The sequence below is a fragment of the Triturus cristatus genome, chromosome 10 (assembly GCF_964204655.1).
Source record: "Triturus cristatus chromosome 10, aTriCri1.1, whole genome shotgun sequence".
Classification (NCBI taxonomy): domain Eukaryota; kingdom Metazoa; phylum Chordata; class Amphibia; order Caudata; family Salamandridae; genus Triturus; species Triturus cristatus.
In genome coordinates, this window is record NC_140593.1 from 843,320,846 (window position 1) to 843,343,048 (window position 22,203).

Consider the following 22,203-nt stretch of genomic DNA (forward strand, 5'->3'; position numbering starts at 1 on the left):
ACAGAGATCCACAAGATGCAATGATGGGTCTTCCAGGAGGCTGGGTGCTATTTTTATGTATTTTCGGCAATACATATATGTTAGGGATCTTTTGATCAGTAAAGTTAAGATATTCATGCTCTTTCCTACAGATATATCCCAGGTCCATCGCTTCAGTATTCAGATGTAATATTTGGGCTTTCAATCTGGCTGTGGGGTTCTCTGTGATGGGGCGATAATGATCCCTATTCTCCAATTGTCGTAGAATCTCTGCATCATATTTCTAGATTAATAAACTAGAGATAGAGCACACTTAGTTGCTCTATCTAAAAGTAATTTGTATATTTATTCCTGTATACCTTGACTTCCTTCCAACAACGAGTGATTTACTTAGGGCTGTCGTACCCCATCCCCCCCTCTTTTGTCCTAATGAAGACCCGTCTTGACTTCTTAACTAAGCCTTGTTTGGGTTGAAAAACACCGACGCTCTTTTATGAACCAGATGTATCAAGTCTCTGGATGCAAATGAGTGATCAATTGAATTTGTACAAGCTCAGAATCATTGTATCTGCGATATTAGTCTGGCTGCCAGCATTGCCTTCCTTGTATATACTGTATTTGTAATCACCTTGTACATATTACATGCACTATCTCTAACCACTGAGCACAAATGTCACTTTTAGTACACATCACCTTAGAATTCACCTTGTGTTGACAGCCTTGTTCAAAGACCAGCGACTATATATAAATGCATTAATTTATATAAAATACCATAATACTCGATAATCAGTGTCTGTGTTGCTTGTTATGTGTTTCATTGTTTCTTTGAAAATAGTAATTATGACGTATGCATAACAATATTTAAAGTAATAGTTCCTCCTATAAGAAATATTACAGACACCCAACAGAACCATTGTTTTGTTTATATATTCATATCCAGGTTCTGAGGGACACAGGGTTACCCCATTGTTGTTTAATGTGTACTAACTTACACTGGCTACTATGAGAATGTGCGCTTCTTGAGCTCAAAGTAGGTTTTTGTAATTTGAAATTTAGTTTTATACTGGCAGACACCCACCAGCTCCACCATCAAAAATGTTTTGCATAAGCCATTGCCAAAGTATGCTGTGGCATTGGGAATGTGGCAATGTCAAGTAATACTGTGTGTTTTGGTGTTTTTGTCACTTTGGAGAACCTGCAGATTCAAGGAACCAGATAAGTAATTTTGTGTTTATTTATTGTTGTGCACATCTCACAAACACCGACTGAGTCAGAACAATGCTTTTGTCCTCTACATAGGGCAGTGTTTTAGAAGGAAGGTTTTAGCCAGACAGCAGAGATGGAGTCATGGTAGATGACTGCTGCCCAGGCCCTAACTCGGTTATGGAGGACAGCTCGGAGGCAGGATCAGATAATGAGGCAGCAGATACTGAGACAGAGTCTAAGGAGAGAAAAATGGAACAGAATCTGGAACTGAGTTTTCATTCAGTGGAGATCCATCTGATGACTCGTCTGGCAGTTATTCTGAGAAACATAATGATGGCAGTCGTGCTGTCCCTTCGCAAGCACAGTCTTTGCAGTGGAGCAACTTTAACAGGGTAGGCAAACACAGACAGAGTGCTCTCTTGGTAGCCTCCCACTTAAGTGCAGCCTGAAATTCTGCAGCTCACTGGCAGTGCTGGATGTCAAGTCGATACAGCCAGTTTTTTGCTGATTGACTGCATCCTTCTCTTTTTGAATGCTGACTTCCTTAAGCCAATTGTGCAGCAAACACATTTCTAAGGGCCTATTGAGACCCTCTAGGGCCTCATTCTAGCTCAACTACCCTGGTTATCTAGTTTTAAAAACTGGTCAGGTTTGGTAAGTTTACCTAGGTGCTGGCTGACTTAGGGCCCAAAATCTACAGCTAACCTCTTGAAAAAAGGGTCAGTTTTCTGTGTAAAAATGTGATGTGTCTATGTCTATGATAGTGTGGTAAGTAACCTATGTGAGAGCAATGCAAGCCACCCCAACCTGGATTCCCAATAGTGTCTACTTTAAAAAAATGTGCAGGTGTCTATTTTTAAAAAAGGTGCAGGTTTGCTGGGTTTTTCCAGTTGCCTGCTGACCTAGGACCGAAAATCTATAGCTACCCACTTTCCATAGAAAAAGAGTCAGTGTTGGACCTGACATCCTTGACGTTGTTTTCCCTGACTTTGTTCCACACATCTCCTGTTTTTACTGTTTCTTGGCACTTTATCATTGCTAATCAGTGCCAAAGTGCATGTGCTTTATACTTAAAACATGGCAACATTGGCCTATCCACAATCGGCATATTTCATTGACTTATAAGTCCCTAGTAAAGTGCACTGCATGTGCCCAGGGCCTGTAAATTAAATACTACTAGTGGGCCTACAGCAGTGATTGTGCCTCCCACGTTGCTCGCTGTGCCACTGGATTCAAGCTAGCCTGGCTGATGAGGGGTGCCAGGTTTGCTTGTTTCCAGTCGAGGGAGGACCCGGCTTGGCAGTTCGGGCTGGACTGTTCCTATGAGGAGCAGGATCAAGACTGATTTGCATATGGTTGTGTCCAAACCTGGGTGGCAAAGTGAGCAAAAGAACGATGGATTTAACCAAGATCTTTTGGCTGGGGGGTGAATGTTTGATTCTTTCAGCATTCCGTCCATCATTTGCTGCAGCAGTACTAGTGGGCCTGTAGCACTGGTTGGGCATCCCACTTAAGTAGACCTGTGAACATGTCTCAGGCCTGCCACTGCAGAGAATGTGCGTACAGTTTTAAACAGCCATGTCGACCTGGCAAGTTAACCCACTTACCAGGCCCAAACATTCCTATTTTTTACCTATAAGTCATCCCTAAGGTAGGCCCAGGACGGACCCTTGGCAGGGTGTAGTATATTTAAAAAGTAGGACAAGTACTTTTTAAGTTTTACATGTCCTGGTAGTGAAATACTCCTAAATTTGTTTTTCACTAGTGCGATGCCTGGCACTCCCATAGGATAACATTGGGATTGCCTCATTATATTTTATATGTGTATTTTCCAATTGAGAAGAGATGGAACCCCCACATTTGGTGTCTCAATTTAAGAACACAACTTATGGTGAAGTTGGATTTTAAATTGCAATTCTGAAAGTGCTGCTTTCTAGACAATTGGCATTTTCTTACTATAAATATTTGATGCCTTCTGTCTGCCTCTGAATATATGTCTGGGGTGGCTGACAGCTGGCTTTGTGCATTTCCTCTAGACAGCCACACATAAAGGGACCTTATATGTGATTGATGGACCATCCACATGCTGATGGACCATCTTGGGCAGGATGGAAGGGAGTAGCAGACACACCTGAAAGGGATGTGTCCTATCCCCACATAAAGGGCTGCATACCTCCTCTGTAATGAGTTTGGAGCCAGGACAGGAACGGCATGGACTTGTGCACTTCAATGGCATCTCTTAGAAGTCTCCCCCACTTCAAAGGCCCAACTGGGTAAAAATACTAGATACTTCTGGAACTTAGAACATTCTATTGTGAAGAAGGACTACTGTGCTGCTGGATGGACTGCCACTCTGCTGGACTGTTTTGTTGTTCTGGCCTGCTGCCTGCTGAAGTCTTGCCTGGGAATGAGAAGGACTTGACCTGCATCTCTACATCCCAGAACCGAAGTATCCCCAAGAGCTTGTTGGCTTGCTTCCTGTTCTGAAGTCTCAGGAATATCTTAGACTCCTCTTCAACTTACGAATAGCACCTGAACTTTGCTTGCTGCAAGTCTTGCTCTACCAAGTGGTGCCAACCCAGTCCTGCACCCTTGGAACTGACTATAAAGTGCTGCATCTGTCAGTACTCACGCATCAACACTTTTGTGCCCATTGGAACTGACACATCGCTGTCGTTGCAGGAACCAGATCGATGCATCGCACTTGGACACAGTGCATTGCCACCGGATCCACCACCACTGCATGAAGAAGATGTACGCATCGCCTCTACAACGTGGGAAAACCCAGCGCATTGCAATCGGAATTGTCAGTACTGCTTAGGGCTCACCGATGCATCGCTCAGCTGTACCCTGTATCTCATTGTTTGCGACCAGGATCAAGGTACTTTTGCTCAGCGGGCCTTGAGTGTGTACTGCATCCAGCCCATGCTCTGTCATGGGCAGCCTGAACTCCAGTGCAACCAATAAACTCTTTAAGCGCTTACTAATTCTAAGTGCTATTTTTGCATATAATCTTTAAAAATTCATAACTCGACTTCTACTGGTTAGATCCTTGTCAATGTGGTCTTGTTTTATTTATACAATTATTCTCTATTTCTCTAAACTGATGTACAATCTTTTTTGTGGTGTTTTCAATGTGCTACTGTCTGATGTGTCGCACAAATACTTCACACAATGCCTCCTTAGCAAAGCCTGACCGCTCTGTGCCAAGGTACCATAGGGTGAGAACAGGTTAATTCATAGTGTGTTTGTGATCTAGCCTGACTAGCAATGTGCTTCCTGCTTGGACAGGCTGCATACCTCTGATAACAAGAAACCCAATTTCTAACATTGTTGATTAGCAGTGAGGATAGGACTTGCATTTGTTCAATGCCATACAGTAATTGGTGTATGCTACTGATTATCCAATTCTAACAATTTTAAATTCTCCCTGATTGGCATTTTTAATTTTTGTTTACCAAAATCATGTCTCTGACAGTGACTGGTGGAATATAACTGCAAAAACTGATTTTGAGCTGGCTAACCCAGAGGGTTATACTGTGGACCAGCTCAAGGATTGCTGCAAGCGGATTGAGCTTCCTATAATGGGCATCACCAGGAAGGTGCAGCAGCAAAAGGCCCTGGGGGCCTGGGCAGAAGTTTGTGTTGCTGTAAATGTAACCTTAGAGGAGGATGAGGAACTGGATGATAATGAGGAGCTGGGCCATGACTCACTAGAGAGTCTGGGACTGCCTATGGAGCAGGGGGGCAACATCCTGCCAGGGCATGGAGCAGTGCATTACCTAGAGGCCTATCCCCAGAGGAGCTGGAGAACAGGAAAGAACATTGAAAATAAAATTGAAGCTGTATAAGCTCAAATATAGAAATGAAAGGCCTTAGTGGAAAAAAGACTGGCCATGGAACCTGAGCAAAAGAAGCTTTCCATGGAGGCAGCTGAGGCTGAGAGAGCATTAGCCAGGGAAAAACTGGCCATGGAGGAGAGGATTACTTGGCTCATGAGAGGAGCCTAAGAGAACTAGACATCAAAGTTAATTAAACAGAGTCCAGTGGTGGCAGCATTTCTTCTGTGTCAAGAGGGTACACTTTTCCAGGGGTCTGGTACAGGACTTTGGAGTGGGAGGTGACATAGATGAATGGTATGAGGCTTATGAGATTGCCCTACAGACAAGATGCCTGAGGGAGATTGGGGTCTGGTCTGTGGAAACATATCCCTACTGAGGGGAGGGTCACCCTACTGGACTAAGATGCGGGTGACCGTATGAAGTATACCCCCATGAAAGAAGCCCTGATCATAAAGCATGGTTTGGCCCCAGAGAAGGACAAACAGAAGTTCATGGAACATCAGAAGCTATCCCCACGTACCTGGGTAGATTGTGTTGATTCTTTTTACAAAGCATTGGACGGTTGGGTGAAGGGCAGTGAAGTTAAGGATTAACATGTTTAGACTTGGTTTTTCAAATCTGCACCAGTGGTCGAAGTGGGCTGGATCGGCAGGGCACGGCGTGCCCCTACTTCTTTAATTCTATAGATTCCGTTCCCCTACTTTATTATTTTGAGCATGCGTCCCTGGACGTAAGATATATCCAAGGCCTGCAGAGAAGGCTCGGCATTAGTGGCTGTTCGGGGACGGACGGGGAGCAGAGAAGGAAAAGGTCTCCATCTCTTGCTTCCTGCCCAGACAAGACAAGGAAAGTGTTCACTTCTGCTCTGCCATTGGCTGCTGCCCCCCACGCTTTCTTACTCTTGTCCCCTCTCTGTCTGTCTAACTCCTCCTCACTTACCGAAAACCGTGACTCAAGAAATGGTTCTCACCCTCTCTTTCTTCCTATTGTTCGTTTGTTCCCCTGTGAAATGGATGCAAAAAAGAAAAACACTTTTGCTGGAAATGCCGTTTTGACATTTTTCTATTCCAAAGTGCAGCCTCGGAAATAAAAGATTCAGAATATGAAAAATCAATAACTAAATAAAGCAAGACGGAGTGCTCTTAAAGTGGCCAGATTGGTTTTATTCAAACCCCAAAAACATTAGCGTCACTTTACCGAGTTTGCCAGTGAAGCGCTGTTTTCCCCCGGTGGGGAAGTGCGCCAAACCTTGAGGTATTGCAATACCTGATTGATGGGTGGATTGGAAAACAAAATGTGTATGGCGGCTTTGTGTTCACGAATGTGGTCTTTTTAAACCATACTGCTTACGTTTTGTAAGCATATAAGCAGTGGACATTGAAATGGGTCATTTCTGGGTCCTGTAGTTTTCAGGCAAAAAAACTTGTTGATTTCCGCATAAATGTAAAAGCGTTAAGTTCACCATGTTGTTTCTGCTTACATTTCACATGCTTTATTTAATCTTTCATTCCCTATGAGTGTTTGCTTTTTCCAGGATGTTGCTCTTGCCTAGTGCGTAATTTGAATTGAGTTGCATCCAGTTGTTTATAGCAAGTCAAATTGGATTGTAGTTGAAGGCAGTGTGAATTTCTCTCAGTGGGGCTGTATGGTGGTCAGGGAGGGAGCAGATGTAGCACTGGGGGCAGAGCTGCCGAATTTAGAACTAGGGAACCAGGTTCAGCCTTCATGAACAGTCCCACAAACCGCTCTCCTGAGGGAGCACATTCCCATCCTAGACCTTAGAAGGCCCTGCAAAACCAGAAAATCCCTGGTGTCTTAGCACCAGCAGGTGGACCCTAGCAGTGGCAAGTGTGAGTTCACCTTGAAGGCTTGCCCACCACAATCCATACTGAAGCTCACCTCCAGTCTTTCGGGCAGGCCAGCGAAGTAGCAGACCCTAGAGCAACAGTGACTGTCACTGAGGTCACAGGACCCCTGAGAAGAGCTGGCTCTAGGGCGGTGCGACTGGTGTGACTGCAATGGGTGCTGACTGAGTGGGGGCGTTGTATATTGTGGTTTTAAAATCACTTGCTGCCTTCTTCCTGGCCTACAGCAATTTTCGGCAATAATAACAAGCATTGGCATAGCCAATAGGTCTCGCTTTTGGGACCTTATAAGTATTTAGTTATGCAGCACAATATCCTTGGTGCAATAACATCAACTGTTGCATGTTTAAAAACGTATAAGGTCCCAAAGGTGAGACCTATTGGCTATGCCAATGCTTGTTCTCTATGTAGGCTGCTGCATGGCTGGCCCGCTTGGCGAGACTCGTTCGCGTGCCTGGGCCCTTCGCACACTTTTGAACTTTGCTTTCGTGCACTGTGAACCAGAACTCCTTTCACTTCCCGTCGCTGGCTCTGTAGTCAGCCAACTGCTACCTGTTTGTCTTCGAGGCAGCTGTGGTGGGTGGGAGGACGGGGCACAGAGATGAAGAGACAGCAGGTGAATAAATCCATGAATCGGATTTATCGTGGTTATTTGTGCGGCACTGGAATGTGTTTATGGCAGCACCGGTGTGCATGGGATGACGAAGACGGCGGGATCGTGACATTTCACAAGACTGGCCTCAGTGTGTCAGGAGTGTGTTTGAAGGGACAGGTGTGTCTATGATTTCACTCGCGCTGCTTGTGATGGGGCAATTAGGCTCAATCTGGGGTATTATCTCACGGGGGTGGGTTGTAATAGGGGACCTGTGCACTGGTACGTTTATGTGTGTGTGTGTTCATGCCATTGTATAAACTGGGTGTCGTAGCACAAGCGATGTAGTGTGATTGCACAAGTGCGTTTACGTATGTCTGAATTCACCAGTATATTTATAGTGCCAGAAGTGTTTACAGGCTAGCGCCTACCATCACTACAGTGCTTAGAAAGGGACATATGTACACCAGTTTGTGCATGACATCACTTATAGATTACCCCCACCCCCGCGCGAACCCACCCGCCTGTTTTGCCAGCCGCGACTGCATAAGCCCTCCGATGCCTCTTGGCCAAGTTCGCACTGTATAAAAACTACAAAAAAGGCCGTTGACCTGCCTTTCAGGTTAGCACATTCTGTTGTCTTGCTCAAAAAGATCATTATATGCGGAGGGCTGCAAAGCGTTTGAAAATGATACCAATTTGTCACCCTTACGTTTAATTTCACTTTGCATAGATCTTCACTCGGTTATTTATTTTGCATGTTTGTTGTCAGTTTTTGTCTCAGTCAAGGTTTGCTAACTAACATACATCGACACAAAAGTTGCCTGGATTTCCGCCATACCACTTTCAAATGTCACCAGCAGCCACTGCAATTCTGGCTGGGACATTGCGGGAAGAGACGTGTACATCTTTTTGTTTATGCGGTAGGATAAAAAATCCCACGGTTACAGCACAGATTTGGCAGTGCGGAGTGACAACACTTATTTATACGCAAAATACATTATCTTGTAGTTTCAGTGCACTTGACGTTCTGCCTACTATATTCCGTACCTAGATTATGCACTAAACTGTTTCCATGGCAAGTGAATCCCAGTCCAAACATCTGGTACCTCAAGCAATCCCATTTACGCCATCTGGTAGCGCGTGCAAACTTCAGAAATAGTAACTTGCAAATTTCCATTAAGGAGCATTTGCTGACTCTTCTAACTCGCAGGCATAGACAATCTGATCGAAAAATTCAGCTACTGTAAAGTTATTCATGCAGCCCACAGAAGCTTATACATTCACAGGGCGAGGTACGGATATACTAGACTTTCTTAGTAGTCATCAGCCACATTTTCCAATTTGTTTGAACCGCACAAGAAATTACAAGAGGAATTATTTACACAACTCCTTTTATAAGCCTTAAAAACAGAAACCTCGGGGGCGTGGCTTGGTGAGCCAAGATGGCGGACGCGTCTTGAGCCGGCTCCCGCCCGCCCGCGGCATTTATCCTGAAAATATCCTGTCCCCCGGTGATGAGGTGTCCCGCTTGAATGCAGTGGAGGGCGGTTGAAGGCCCGGAGCCCCCGCGAACCGCGGCTCCGGCCTGGTGCAGAGCGGCGAGCCACGGCCTCGCGTGAGAGGAGAGGCGGGGCCGGGCTTGCCTACGCGAGGCAGTGGTCGCGCGGCGCCCCCGGGTGGGCGGAGCCCCTGACGGTGGCGATTGTGGCAGACGGCAGAGCGACGCCCTGGGGACGAGAACTTAGCCCAGCCCTGGTGGGGACCGACGGAGGCATCCTGGGGCTCCCCGGACTGGGGGAGCCCACGTGGCGGTGAGTGTCCCGGTCAGGCGGTGGGCCCAGAGTCGGCACGGCGCCCCGGTCCCCAGTGCGCCGTGTCCCGGGGGTCCTGTGTTTCCCCCCCCCCTCCAGACATGCCAGTGAATTTGGGGGTCGGTGACCAGATCGGGTCACGGGGGGGGTGCGGAGACTGGTGGGACGCGACGGCGATCGACCGCGGTGGTCTGGCCCGGTTGGGAAGGGCTGCAGCTATCTGGACCCTGGTGATGAAGGGGCTCGTCTGAATTGGCTGGCTGGATTGGCGTGGTGCCGAGGCGGCTCCGGGGCAGCGTTGGTGGAGCGGCGCCTGGGTCCCTCGGGCTGAGATCAGGCCTAGTCTGGAACGGGCCGGGAGCAAGCGGAGCGGCGGGGGCCCTGCCTTCATGACTCGTCTCTGATAGCTAGGGCGGCAGACGTGCTCTAGGGGCAATATCCTGGAAGTGGCTACGCAGGGGGGGCGAGAGTCTACCGACGGGCCCATTTAATCCAGCAGGGTCGTGGCATTGGTGTCAAGGACTGTGACGATGACCAAGGATAAACATGGGGGGGGCGCTGCGAAGCAGGGGCCAATTGATAAATACACGGGCTCTGGCCAGGCAGGGATGGCCGCGGGGGGCTCCTCAGTGGTGGAGCCGGATAGTGCGGCCCTCCTAGCAGCTATAACGCCGTCCCGGGACATGCTGGATGCCAAGATTGGGGCAGTTGGGTCGGATGTGATGCTGCTGCGCCAGGATCTGCGCAAAGCTGTGACCCGCATCACGGAGGCTGAAACCAGGGTGTCTGGTGTGGAGGATGAGGTGGTGACGCTAAGGAAGCGGGTTGAGGCCCTGGAGTCAACGTAGCGGGGCCTGGCGGGCAGGGTCGAGGACGCAGAAGAGCGGTCCCGCAGGAATAACCTGCGCTTCATGGGATTTCCGGAGGGCTGCGATGGGAACAACATGGAGCGCTTTATCTCTCAGTGGCTGGAGGGATGGCTTCCGCCTGACTCGCTGTCCCGTTGCTTTGTGGTGGAGCTGGCGCATCGGGCGCTTATCCAGAAACTGCCGGTGGGGGCTTGTCCTCGGCCAATTATAGCTAAACTCCTGAACTATCATGACAGGGATGTCATTCTCCGTCAAGCCAGAGAGAAGGAACCCCTTCAGTTTGAAAACTCCCGTATCCTCATCTTCCCAGACTATACGCGCATGGCTCAGCAGCGGCGCCAGTCTTTCTTGGCGGCCAAGGCCAGGCTGCGAGAGCTTCATCTATCCTACGCTCTTCTCTATCCAGCACGCCTGAGGGTCATTTACGAGTCCTGAACATTGTTCTTTGAATCACCTGAGGAAGTTTTTAAATGGACAGACGAGACAGTAAGGCTGCGTCCCCAGTCACTCCTGGGTAGGGGATCGGACTCATCCTAGAGTGAGGCGGCAGGAAACAATCCCAAGCGACAGCGACGTTCTAGATCCCGCCAGGGGGGCCCGGCGGGGAGCTGGTCCGGAGGCCGGCGTCCCGCCGGTTGGATCCTGAGGACCTGGGGGCTCCCTGGGCTCGGTTCTTACAGGCCTCTGCGGCATGGACTGGCCGTTGGCTGCACCATCATCTTTTGTGTTTGGGGTAGCCTCATCCCGGGGGACTGATGTAGAGGGCAGGTACCCCTGTAACAAGTTGCGGGTGGGGAGTTTGGGGGTTGGTGGTGTGGGGAAAGTTTGGGATTCATTGGATGGGAACTCCTGAGGTTCACGGTTTGGGCCTGAGGAAGTCTCTCACCGTGACAGGTACTTCAATGTTTGTGAGGTATGGGGTGGGGTTGGGGGGTCAGTTGGGTAGTTGGGGATTTAGGTTAGGGGTTGACCGCACCTTAGTACAGAGCTGGGCTTGGGCGGGGCCGGATGTCGGTGTCCTGCCGTGGCCATTATGTTTTGGTTCTGCTCCCTTTGGCGGCACATTCCCGGGGGCCTAGCGAGCGATTAGCCGCCATTAAAGTGTTGAGTTGGAATGTCTGGGGTGCCCTGGATAAGATTAAGAGGGGGGCGATCCTGCAATACGCAAAGAGGGCCTCGGCAGATGTGCTGCTTCTACAGGAGACGCACCTGCTGGGGACGAAAGTGCTATGCCTCCAACGCTATGGATACACACAAGTGTTCCACTCGGGATTTGTCCAGGGCTCTAGGGGTGTGGGTATATTGGTACACAGGCAGGTTTCCTTCGTGCATTCTCGGACCTGGGTGGACATGCATGGGAGGTACATCTTTGTTCTGGGGCGGATAGGGACGGAGCAGGTGGTATCTATGCCCCCCCCCCCCCTGTCCTGGACATTTGCTGAACAACTCATGGCCCGCTGGGCGGACATTCCGGAGGTTCCGGGGATTATAGGGGGGGACTGGAATGATGTGATGGATCTTTCTAGGGACCGACAGTCGGAGGGCCGGGCGAGAGGGGAGGGTGGGCAGACGAAACTTCAATGCACTGGTAGGCGGCCTTGCGTGGGTGGATGCCTGGAGGCGATGTCATGGTGCTGCCCGTGCGTTCACGTATCTGTCGGCGGTACATGGTTCCTTCTCTTGACTCGATTATATCTTCCTATCGGGGGCCGCGAAGTCCCGGTTAGAGGCAGCGGAGATCCATTTGCGAGGGTTGTCGGACCATTCCCCGGTGTCCGTGGTGATACGGATGGAGGGCGTGGGGCGGCCGTTTCGCTGGCGGCTCTCGGTGTGGCATCTGCAACACAATGATTATAGGGTGCATATGACCACGGCGGTGGACCAATATTTGTCCCGGAATGTGGGATCTGTGCCGGGGGCGGACATGTTGTGGGAGGCGCTGAAGCCGACACTACGCGGAGCGAATATCTCATACTGTGCGGCGGCCCGTCGTGAGCGCCGAGCGGGGTTAGTTCGGGCGGAGGCAGAGGTCATGGAACTGGAGCGTAGGGGCCGGAAGGAGGGAGGCGGGGTGGTTCGTCGGCAGCTGCTCTACGCTCAGCAGACATATGGCTCTTTACTGCTCGATGAGGCGCGTCAGGCGTGGCTAGCCACCAGGAGTCGAGTGTACCAATGGGGGGACAAGTCGGGTGCAATGCTGCACAAACTGTGTCAGGGGGTGTACCACAGTCAAGACCTCCCGGGGACAGTGGACTCAGGGGGCATGCCGATAGTGGAGCCGGGGGTGCTAGCAGATAGCTTCGCTACATATTATGCTGGTCTATACAGTCCATGTGACAGCCTCGCGGAAGCGGACGTGGAGCAGTTTCTGCGCGATCACGACGTTATCAGAGGTGGCGAAGGCGGCCTTGGACCATCCGCTGACAGTGGAAGAGCTAGGGGAGGCGTTGGGTGGCCTGAACCCGGGCAAGGCCCCAGGACCGAAGTGGTTCCCGAGTGAGTTCTTTAAGAAATATTTCTTACAGCTGGGTTCGCATTATACGGCGGTGGTGGAGGAGGCCCGGGAGCGGGGACTGTTACCCCGGGACTGGAGGCACGCTGAGATTGTATTGTTCCACAAGCTGGGCAGACCCCCGGAGGAGCACGCCTCATATCGTCCGATCTCCCTCCTCAATGTGGAGGCCAAAATCCTGGCGAAAGCATTGGCTAATCGTCTCTTGCCATACATCACCTCGTTGGATGTATGCCCTCGCGGGCCACGCGACATAACCTTCGGTGGGCTCACTTGGCGATTGCTGAAGTGCAGCGGTTGGGGGTTCCGGCTGCTCTGTTGTTGGCAGATATCGACCGAGCGTTCGACTCCCTTAGCTGTCGCTATATGTTCCTGCTGCTGCAACGGTTGAATTTCAGGCCGCGGTTCCTGTCATATTTTCGGCTACACTATACGGAACTTGCGGCGTCGGCGTCCTCATCGGCGTTTCCGGTACAATGCGGAACATGCCAGGGGTGCCCCCTGTCCCCGTATCTGTTTGCCCTTGCCATGGAACCCTTGGCGGTGTGGGTGCGGATGGACGCGCAAATATCTGGATTTGAGTGGGAGCATGGCCTAGCCGACCGTATAGCCCTCTATGTGGATGATGTCTTGTTTTTCCTCACGGATCTGGACCGCAAGGGGCCCCGGATACTCCGTATTATGCAGATTTATGGTGAGATATCGGGTCTATTCATGAACCCCCGGAAGTCTACCCTGTGGGTATTGGGGGGTCCGACTCAGTTGCAGGGCTGGGCGTCCCCGGTGCGAATTGCGGTGGGGGGGCTTCAGTACTTAGGGGTGTTCTTGTCACCCACCAGGCGGTTTCTTGGGGGCGAAATGTGGTGCCCGTGTGGGAGCTTGTGTGTCAGGACATCAAATTGTGGACCCGCATGCCGCTCACTATCTTTGGCCGGTCCGCAATTTTTAAGATGGTGGCTCTCCCCCGCCTGTTGTACCAGTTGCAGAATCATCCGTACGGGATTCCACCGGACTGGTTCCGTCGGGTGAACGTGACCCTGGGTCAGTTCCTGTGGGCGGGTGGGGCGGTTCAGGTGGCCCTGCGGACGTGTTTCCTCTCACAGTACGACGGGGGTCTGGCTATGTCGGACCTGCTGTCTTATTATCAGGCCTCCCACTTGCTTGTCTTGAATGAGTGGTGGTATGGGGATAGGGGGGACCCAGCATACGCAGTGGAGCGGCGGCTCATGGTCCCACACACGGGACATACTTTGCTCTATTCCGCCGTACATCGGGCGCGCTTGCCGCCAGTGATGCAGGTAATTTTTCGGATTTGGCGCCAGGCGCTGGCACGCATTGGATGGTGGAACGTGCTCACGCGGGAAACCCCCCTGTGGCACAATGGGGGACTACCACAAATGGCGGCCCTGTCAGGGTTTGAGGGGTGGGACCGGATAGGCATATCCACCATAGGCGATGTAGTGCGGGAATGCGCTTTGAAGTCCTTCCAGGACCTTCAACAGGAATTCAGCATGCCGCGGACGCAGTTCTATAGGTATCTACAGTTTCGCCATGCACTCTCCCCAAGCTTGGCGGGCTTATACTCTATACCAGACTTTAGCCCAGTGGAAGCGAAGCTCTTCATGGGTGACCTTCAGGAGCGGAAGATCTCCAAGATCTACCGAACGCTTGTTATTCATGGCTCCCCCTCGCTCCAGCGTCTCAAAGGGAAATGGGAAGATGACGTTGGGCCACTCCATGAGACGGACTGGACGGAGGCGCTGGCCGGGGGGCAGCCATAGCTATCCGACTACGCCTCATACAATTTAAATACCTACATAGGGCCTATTTTACCCGAAGGAGGTTGTGGCGGGCGGGCCTGATAGCTTCTCCGGAGTGTCTCCGATGTGGACGGGAGGAGGGCTCTTTCCTTCATACAGTATGGCTTTGTGGGTCACTTTCCCGGTTCTGGAGAGGGGTATTGTCATGCTTATCCGAGGTGCTGGGGTGGGATCTCCCCGCGGATCCTAGGTTGACACTGCTGCACATTATGGATGATATTGGTGGCAACATATACAAGTGACACCTACTGCTGTTGGGCCTTACCCTGGCCAAGAGGGACATCGCGCGGGCTTGGAAGGCCCCTACGGCTCTCTCTATGAATGTATGTAAGAGGGGTCTAGATTTTAGCATGGGCCTGGAACTCCCCATCTTTGAAGCTAGGGGGTGCCCCCGTAAACACTATAAGATATGGAAGCGCTGGGCGAATTACAGAGGCCTTCCCCTGGAGCCGGCCCCAGAGGAGTGGGAGGAGGTGTTTGTCTAGGTCCTGCGGTGAGTGTGGGCATGTGCCGGGACAGGGGTTGGAATTATCGGGCTTCTGCCCATTACGGATGTTGCTGGTTAGATTTGATACGATGTGCTCGGGGTGGATCCGGGATGTGGGGGGGGGTGTTGGGGGGGGTTTGTTTTTCAACTGAAATGCATTTTCAAATATCCTCCTTTGGTAAAATGTCAACGTCATCATGGGCCGGAACTCCTGGATCTTCAGGGGCCAGTATTTATGTGTTTGTTGACGAATAAAAACAATAAAAAAAAAATAAATACAGAAACCTCAAACATAAAGTAATTTACACAACTAACCTTACTAAAGATATACACAACAACCGCAGTTCAAGCAGTGTTAATGCATGCTAAATGTTTTTTTCTGTTTGAAAAATACAAAACATTGTCATGAAAGCCTTAGCCGTTATCGGCATTCACGTCCATCGGGGGTAGCCAGAGGTAACAGATGCTAGCATGTCATGCCATTTAGCTCTCCTGGCACGCCACTGGACTCTGCAGTCAAGAAGTAAGCCTTATGAAAAGCAGTGAATCTCTGAAATCTCTGTTTACATTCTGAGGTTTCCGGTGCATGCCCTTCATAAAGCAACTGTTCGGCTTATGTGCGTGAAAATGGTTAGACTTGTGATGTCACTGGGGTAAAGGGGTGGGTAGTGTCACATCTTCCACAACCTGACATGGCTAGAAGAGAGGCAGATGAGTCCGTGCCCTTGAAGGCACGTCTGGTGCGAGGTAGTGTCAGCACAAGTAGACACTGTGCATGTATGTGATGGATGCTACCTGTGGGGGCAGTGTCAGTACAAGTTGTCGCAAGAAGATAAGTAGGTAGTGGCAGCACAAGTTGACAGAGGGCTGGTAGTTTGTGGGTGCGACCTGAGGGGGCAGGGTCAGTATGTAAGGCAGAATGGCGTTCCTGAGTGCTGCTGGCTAGCCTAGTGCATGGCGGCTGCGCGCGTGCACGCTCACGGGCACGCAAGCGCTAGGCCAGCCAGCAGCACTGCGAAAAACTCACATACAAAATGTCTAGGATAAGTAGGTAGTGTCAGCACAAGTAGTTGGTGAGTGTGACCTGAGGGGGCAGTGTCAGTACAAGTTGTCGCAAGAGGATAAATAGGTAGTGTCAGCACAAGTAGTTGGTGAGTGCGACCTGAGGGGGCAGTGTCAGTACAAGTTGCTGCAAGAAGATAAGTAGGTAGTGCCAGCACAAGTTGACAGAGGGCCGGTAGTTGGTGGGTGCGACCTGAGGGGGCAGGGTCAGTATGTAAGGCAGAAAGGCGTTCCTGAGTGCTGCTGGCTGGCCTAGTGCATGGCGGCTGCGCGCATGCACGCTCACGGGCACGCAAGCGCTAGGCCAGCCAGCAGCACTTTGAAAAACTCACATACAAAATGTCTAGGATAAGTAGGTAGTGTCAGCACAAGTAGTTGGTGAGTGTGACCTGAGGGGGCAGTGTCAGTACAAGTTGCCGCAAGAAGATAAGTAGGTAGTGCCAGCACAAGTTGACAGAGGGCCGGTAGTTTGTGGGTGCAACCTGAGGGGGCAGTGTCAGTATGTAAGGCAGAAAGGCGTTCCTGAGTGCTGCTGGTTGGCCTAGCGCATGGCGGCTGTGCGCATGCACGCTCACGTGCACGCAAGCGCTAGGCCAGCCAGCAGCACTTTGAAAAACTCACATACAAAATGTCTCTCCGCGCAGCGCATGTGCGCTGACTCAGCGAGACCTAAAAATGTCATGATAACTCCGGTGAATAAACTTCTTACTAGAGCAAGATCGGAGTTTTGTCTAGTGGAAGTTTTGACTCATGGAAAGATAGCGCAGAGGGTTAATGTGCCTGCTCAAAAGAAAATGTACCATGCCCATCACAAAGTGCACATATTCAAAATAGGTCAGTGGGTTACTGCTTTTGTCAGTAAGATCCTTTTGCTACTTGCAGTTTATAAGTTAAAATCCTAACAAAGAACAGTGAGCTATTAACTTTAATCTAAGAGCTGCATACAAACTGCAAGGTATAAACTAGAGCTTTATATTTTTTTCCATAAACCTTTGATTATCCTAATGTTGCAAAAAGTGTTCATTTGGATAGAAATCAATAATGATTATTAAAGAGAACTCCCAATCATGGAATAAAGTTGTAAATTCTGAGTTTGTGTTTCTCCAGATCAATCACTATTAAACTATACTGCCTACTAATATGGTTGTAATGTGACTCCTACACCTTGTAGTCCTTTGTCTTATGTAACATTTCCTATACAGTGATTTACACACGTAAAATCGATTGTCTCTGTGTATATTGCTGACAACAAACTCCATGGCTCGGAAACAAATGGCTTGTGCTTCCACTTTTAAGCATATTTGGGACATTCTGTGATTAGAAACATATCCCACTTCGTGAATTTAATTTATTGTCATATTAATCATTAAATAATCATGTGTATCCATTGGTTGTATTACATAACATAATAAGCTGTAACTGGTCAGTGAAATGCCAAACAAATACTAAAGATTGGGATGTTTTGCCAATCCTGGCCACACCTCTAACTCCGCCCACTGATCCAATCCTCAGGTTATTCCCGCCCTCTGATTCTCCGCCCACCTCTATCCAGCGCTTTCCCTACTGTTGCACTCACTGGAGTGGGAAGAGTAATTTTTGCCCCTGTGCTATCCAGCGCTTTCCCTGCTGTTGCACTCATTGGAGTGGGAATAGTAATTTTTACCCCTCCGCTATCCAGCACTTTCCCTACTGTTGCACTCACTGGAGTCGGAATAGTAATTTATACCCCTCCGCTATCCAGCGCTTTCCCTACTGTTGCACTCACTGGAGTAGGAATAGTAATTTTTACCCCTATGCTATCCAACGCCTTCCCTACTGTTGCACTCACTTAGAGTGGCAATAGTAATTATTATCCCTACGCTATCCAACGCTTTCCCTACTGTTGCACTCACTGGAACGGGAATAGTAATTTTTATCCCTCCGCTATCCAGCGCTTTCCCTACTGTTGCACTTACTGGAGTGGGAATAGTAATTTTGACCACCTCGCTAGCTAACGTTTTCACTACTATTGTGTTTATTTTGTTATTAAATGTATGTTTTATTCTTTTTTTAATAGTTTAATGTGTTAATTAAATATACAATATTTTATTTTATTTTAAATTATTTATATATGTGTATATTTTCTTTTATATAATTTAAAAAGTTTATAAATTAAATAAAGATAACAGTTAATAAAATGTATTTAAGTAAACATATGTATATGTACACTTTTTTGTGTTTATATTTATTACATTAAGTTTATTTGTTAGAATTAGTTAAAATATATTAAATGTAATTTATTTTGTTAATAATATTAATATTATTAAATTAATTTTATTTAAGTTATATAACTTTTTTAAGTTGATATTTTTTACTTCTATATTTTTTACTTCGATATATTTGTGTCGATATTTTGTACTTACTGTTTAAGTATAGGGAGTTGATTTTTTTGTTATCGATATTTTTACATCAATATTTTTTTCATTGATATTTTTGACATCGATATTTTACCATGGATCCAGTCCGCCCATGCCTGTAAAGTTTCTGCTATGCAAAGACCTGTAGCCTACCGCCTGGAAGGAGGTGGAGCCCAGGTTACATTAGGAGATGCTCAGGTTGCTTGAGTAGGTGTGCCTGACCACCAGTCCATAGCACCCCAAGAGGGTGGTCAGGAGAATCTGGAGCCTAGATGAATGGCCCAAGACGCACTGTCAGACACCAGCAGGAGGACTACCGGGTCCAGGGGGCATCGCGGGAGAAGCCGCGCATCATTTCCGCGCCAGCCGGCGCTTAAAGGCCGCCACTGCCTCCCTCTCCGCGGGACGCACTGTCAGACACCAGCAGGGAAATAGAACTCACTGAGCGAAGACTATCCTTGTAGCCGCAAATTACCGATAATCGAACTGCATCCATCATCTCTGTTGCTACTGCCCCAGTCTCTCCACTAAGCTTGGAAGCTAATGTACCTCAAAATAACACATTGTACTCAACAACTTCGGACCTTGAAATGATTGAAATTATTAACGTTCCTGATACATGTGTCAATTCAGATGATCCTGAAAAAACGACCAGCCTAAATGTTGTCACTCGGGGCCAAAAAGCTAAAGCTAAAACTAATCATGCGATTAGTCTTGTACCACCTAACGGAGCAGAGGGCACTGTTAAAAATAGGATTTTAGACAAAAACAAATCATGTGATAGAAGTAAAAAACAGATTGACTCACAATGTACAAGTGAACCAGGATTAACATCAAATAGCGATGGGTACTCTTCTAGGCTTAAAGACATAATGCCAACGAATCCCCAGAACACACATGGTGAAAACGACTCCCACCCCAACAGAGAGAGACCGCAGACCTTAAGTATCACGGAAGGTAGGCTGCATGATCAAAGAACTTCAGATGGCCCACATACTAACTTACATTTACCACCTGAAGCAACTCCTTATACTATAATCTAAGCTAATGTCCCCCGACTGTCTTCAAGTGAACCAGAGCACTGGTCTGCATTGAGGAACAAGGCATCACATTTTCCGAGGGGGAGGACGGGCTTAGAAGAGGAGTTATTTGTGGAATTCAAAATGGCACGTCGGATTAGGTGGGTGGGGAAATCCACTGAGACATTTGCGGGCGATTGTATCGTCTTCACATTTAGAAATCCATGTCTAGTTAAGACAATTCTAGAAAGGGCAAATACCTGGTCTGCATGTTCAAGGGGGGTGTCTGTTTTACCGCTGGACTTTTTCTACCAGCCACTTAGAATGTTGTGGTCTGTTGTGGATAAAGAGAGACCTAGAATATATAGTCAGTATCCTGTGCATCCTCCCTGGTATCACCCAAACCGCTATGAGGCATTGAGTGGTTTGGGAGATATTGATTGACTGGCCCCACACTCGAGAGATTTATGGAAGATGGATATCATAAACAACGAATCGGAGATAGTCCCTAATTTATTAAATGGTATTATTGATCGTACTCACCTATCTGATCAAGAGGATAGCCCTAATTGCCCATTGCATATGTATTCAGACAGCGAAGGGAGGGTCAATGAGGACACCAACATCACGCAATTAGCACAAACCATTCTTAAGATAGAAGGGGTAGGGGCAGCGGGACACAGCCAAAATGATTGTCCACTGAGACTTATCTCTTGGAATATTGCGGGTATTAGACCCAGACTATCAGATGAGGTTTGGCTACAATATATGAAGAAATTCGATGCCATTTGTGTTCAGGAAACATGGAGTAGGGAGGAAGTCATTATTGATGGTTTCGGCTTATTTAATGTCTAGGCAACTCCATCTATCTCAGGGAGAGCGAAAGGAGGATTGGCCACACTGATTTCTGTTAAATATGGAGCAGTAAAAATTGAGAATATAGCTGACTCCCTCTGGTATCAGATTATCATGATTAGGAATTTGATTGATGCCTCAACACTATTGATTAACCTGTACTATAATATTTTTGACCAGAACAACTGTGCGATTATTAATACCCTCAAAAAGGAAATTGATAAGGCTGTGATAAAAAATTTCCCTCTATGCATAATATGGTTGGGAGATTTCAATTGTACTTTGTGCCAGCATAGTTTGCAAATGGTATGTGGGCTTCTAGATACTGAAAACGAACCACTTGCCCATTTCAAACACTCTTTCTATGGCGAAGCGTTAAATACCATTATTGTTGTAAACAAACTATGTTTCGTTGATACTCTGGTTGGTAAGCCACATATACAGTACCCCACATTTTTTGGAGGGGGTAGGCCGAGTACCATTGACTTCTTGCTAATATCCATAAAATTTGCTCATCTGGTAGACAGTTTTGTGGTAGAACCTAATCCTGTTAGTGACCACAATCCCCTTAATGCCAGCTTACATGTAATGGCTTCTAAGGGTGATAGTGATGGAATTCCTTTAATATATAATCAAAATCAGGGGGTGAGACTAAAATGGAGCAAAATAAATGCACCTAGATTTGAGAGGGAGATTGCGACATCAAACCTCAGTCAAATTCTGATATGCCTATCTGATGACTCTTCCGCGGAGGAGGTTATAGAGTGTTTTGAAAAAATGTGTAAAGATGTGGCAAATAATGTAACAAAAACAGTAAAAAGAAAGGCTCCACAAGAAACTAGATGGTTTAATGCAGAGTGCTCCAGAGAACAAAAAGATCTTAAAGAGGCCCTGCATATAGCTCCCCCGTGATAGGGCACTAATTAGGATAGCGAGACAAACCTATAAAAATGTAATTAGACATAGAAAGGATGAACTTAAAAAACTTGCTTGGGAAGATCTTGAGAGAGCTAGTGCTCTCAATGACTCCAAGGGTTTTTGGGAAGTTATAAATCGCCCCCTCTTCACTAATGATGTAAGGAGTATTGAATCAACAATAACTGGCGAAGCTTGGGAGTTACATTTCTCAAATATATTCAACCCAAAAGGCCTTCTACCACATGATCAAAGAGCTAAAATAGTAATCAACTTGGAAACTAATCCCCCCTCAGTCCAGAAAGCTCCTAATTCAAGGCCTGATCATCTCAAGACTGGACTACGGAAACGCCCTGTACCTAGGTGCCCCAACCTAAGTCATCAACAGATTGCAGCACGTCCAGAATGCAGCCGCCAGGCTCCTCACTGGGACAAAACCTAGATGCTCTGCGAAACCTGACCTTAAATCACTACACTAGCTTCCAATCCAGGAACGAATTGCCTTCAAAACCCTCTGTATCACGCACAAAATATTCCACGGTAGAGGCCCACCAATACTGAGACCTCTCATCAAACCCCATCAATCCACTAGGCAGTTGAGGTCAAATACCCTTTCCCTGGCCAGCGTCCCTAGAATAAGAAGAGCACGCTCAGGAGGCCGTCTCTTCGCATTCAATGCCCCTAAGCTATGGAACGCCCTTCCCCTCCCCATTCGAATGGAAACTGACCTGCTGTCCTTCCGTAGGCGATTGAAAACCTGGTTATTCCCTTAAACGACTTCTCTTCTGTATCTTGACATTCTGGCCATTCCCCCCCTCAACCCCCCTCCTGGATCTAGCAGGTCGAGTATTAGCGCTGGGACGCCCCCGGGTAGCTACGCGCTCTATAAATCCGATTCAAATTCAAATTCAAATTCAAATTCAAACTGCGAACCAACTTAGCTTATCTATTTCTCTTGGTGAGGTCGAAG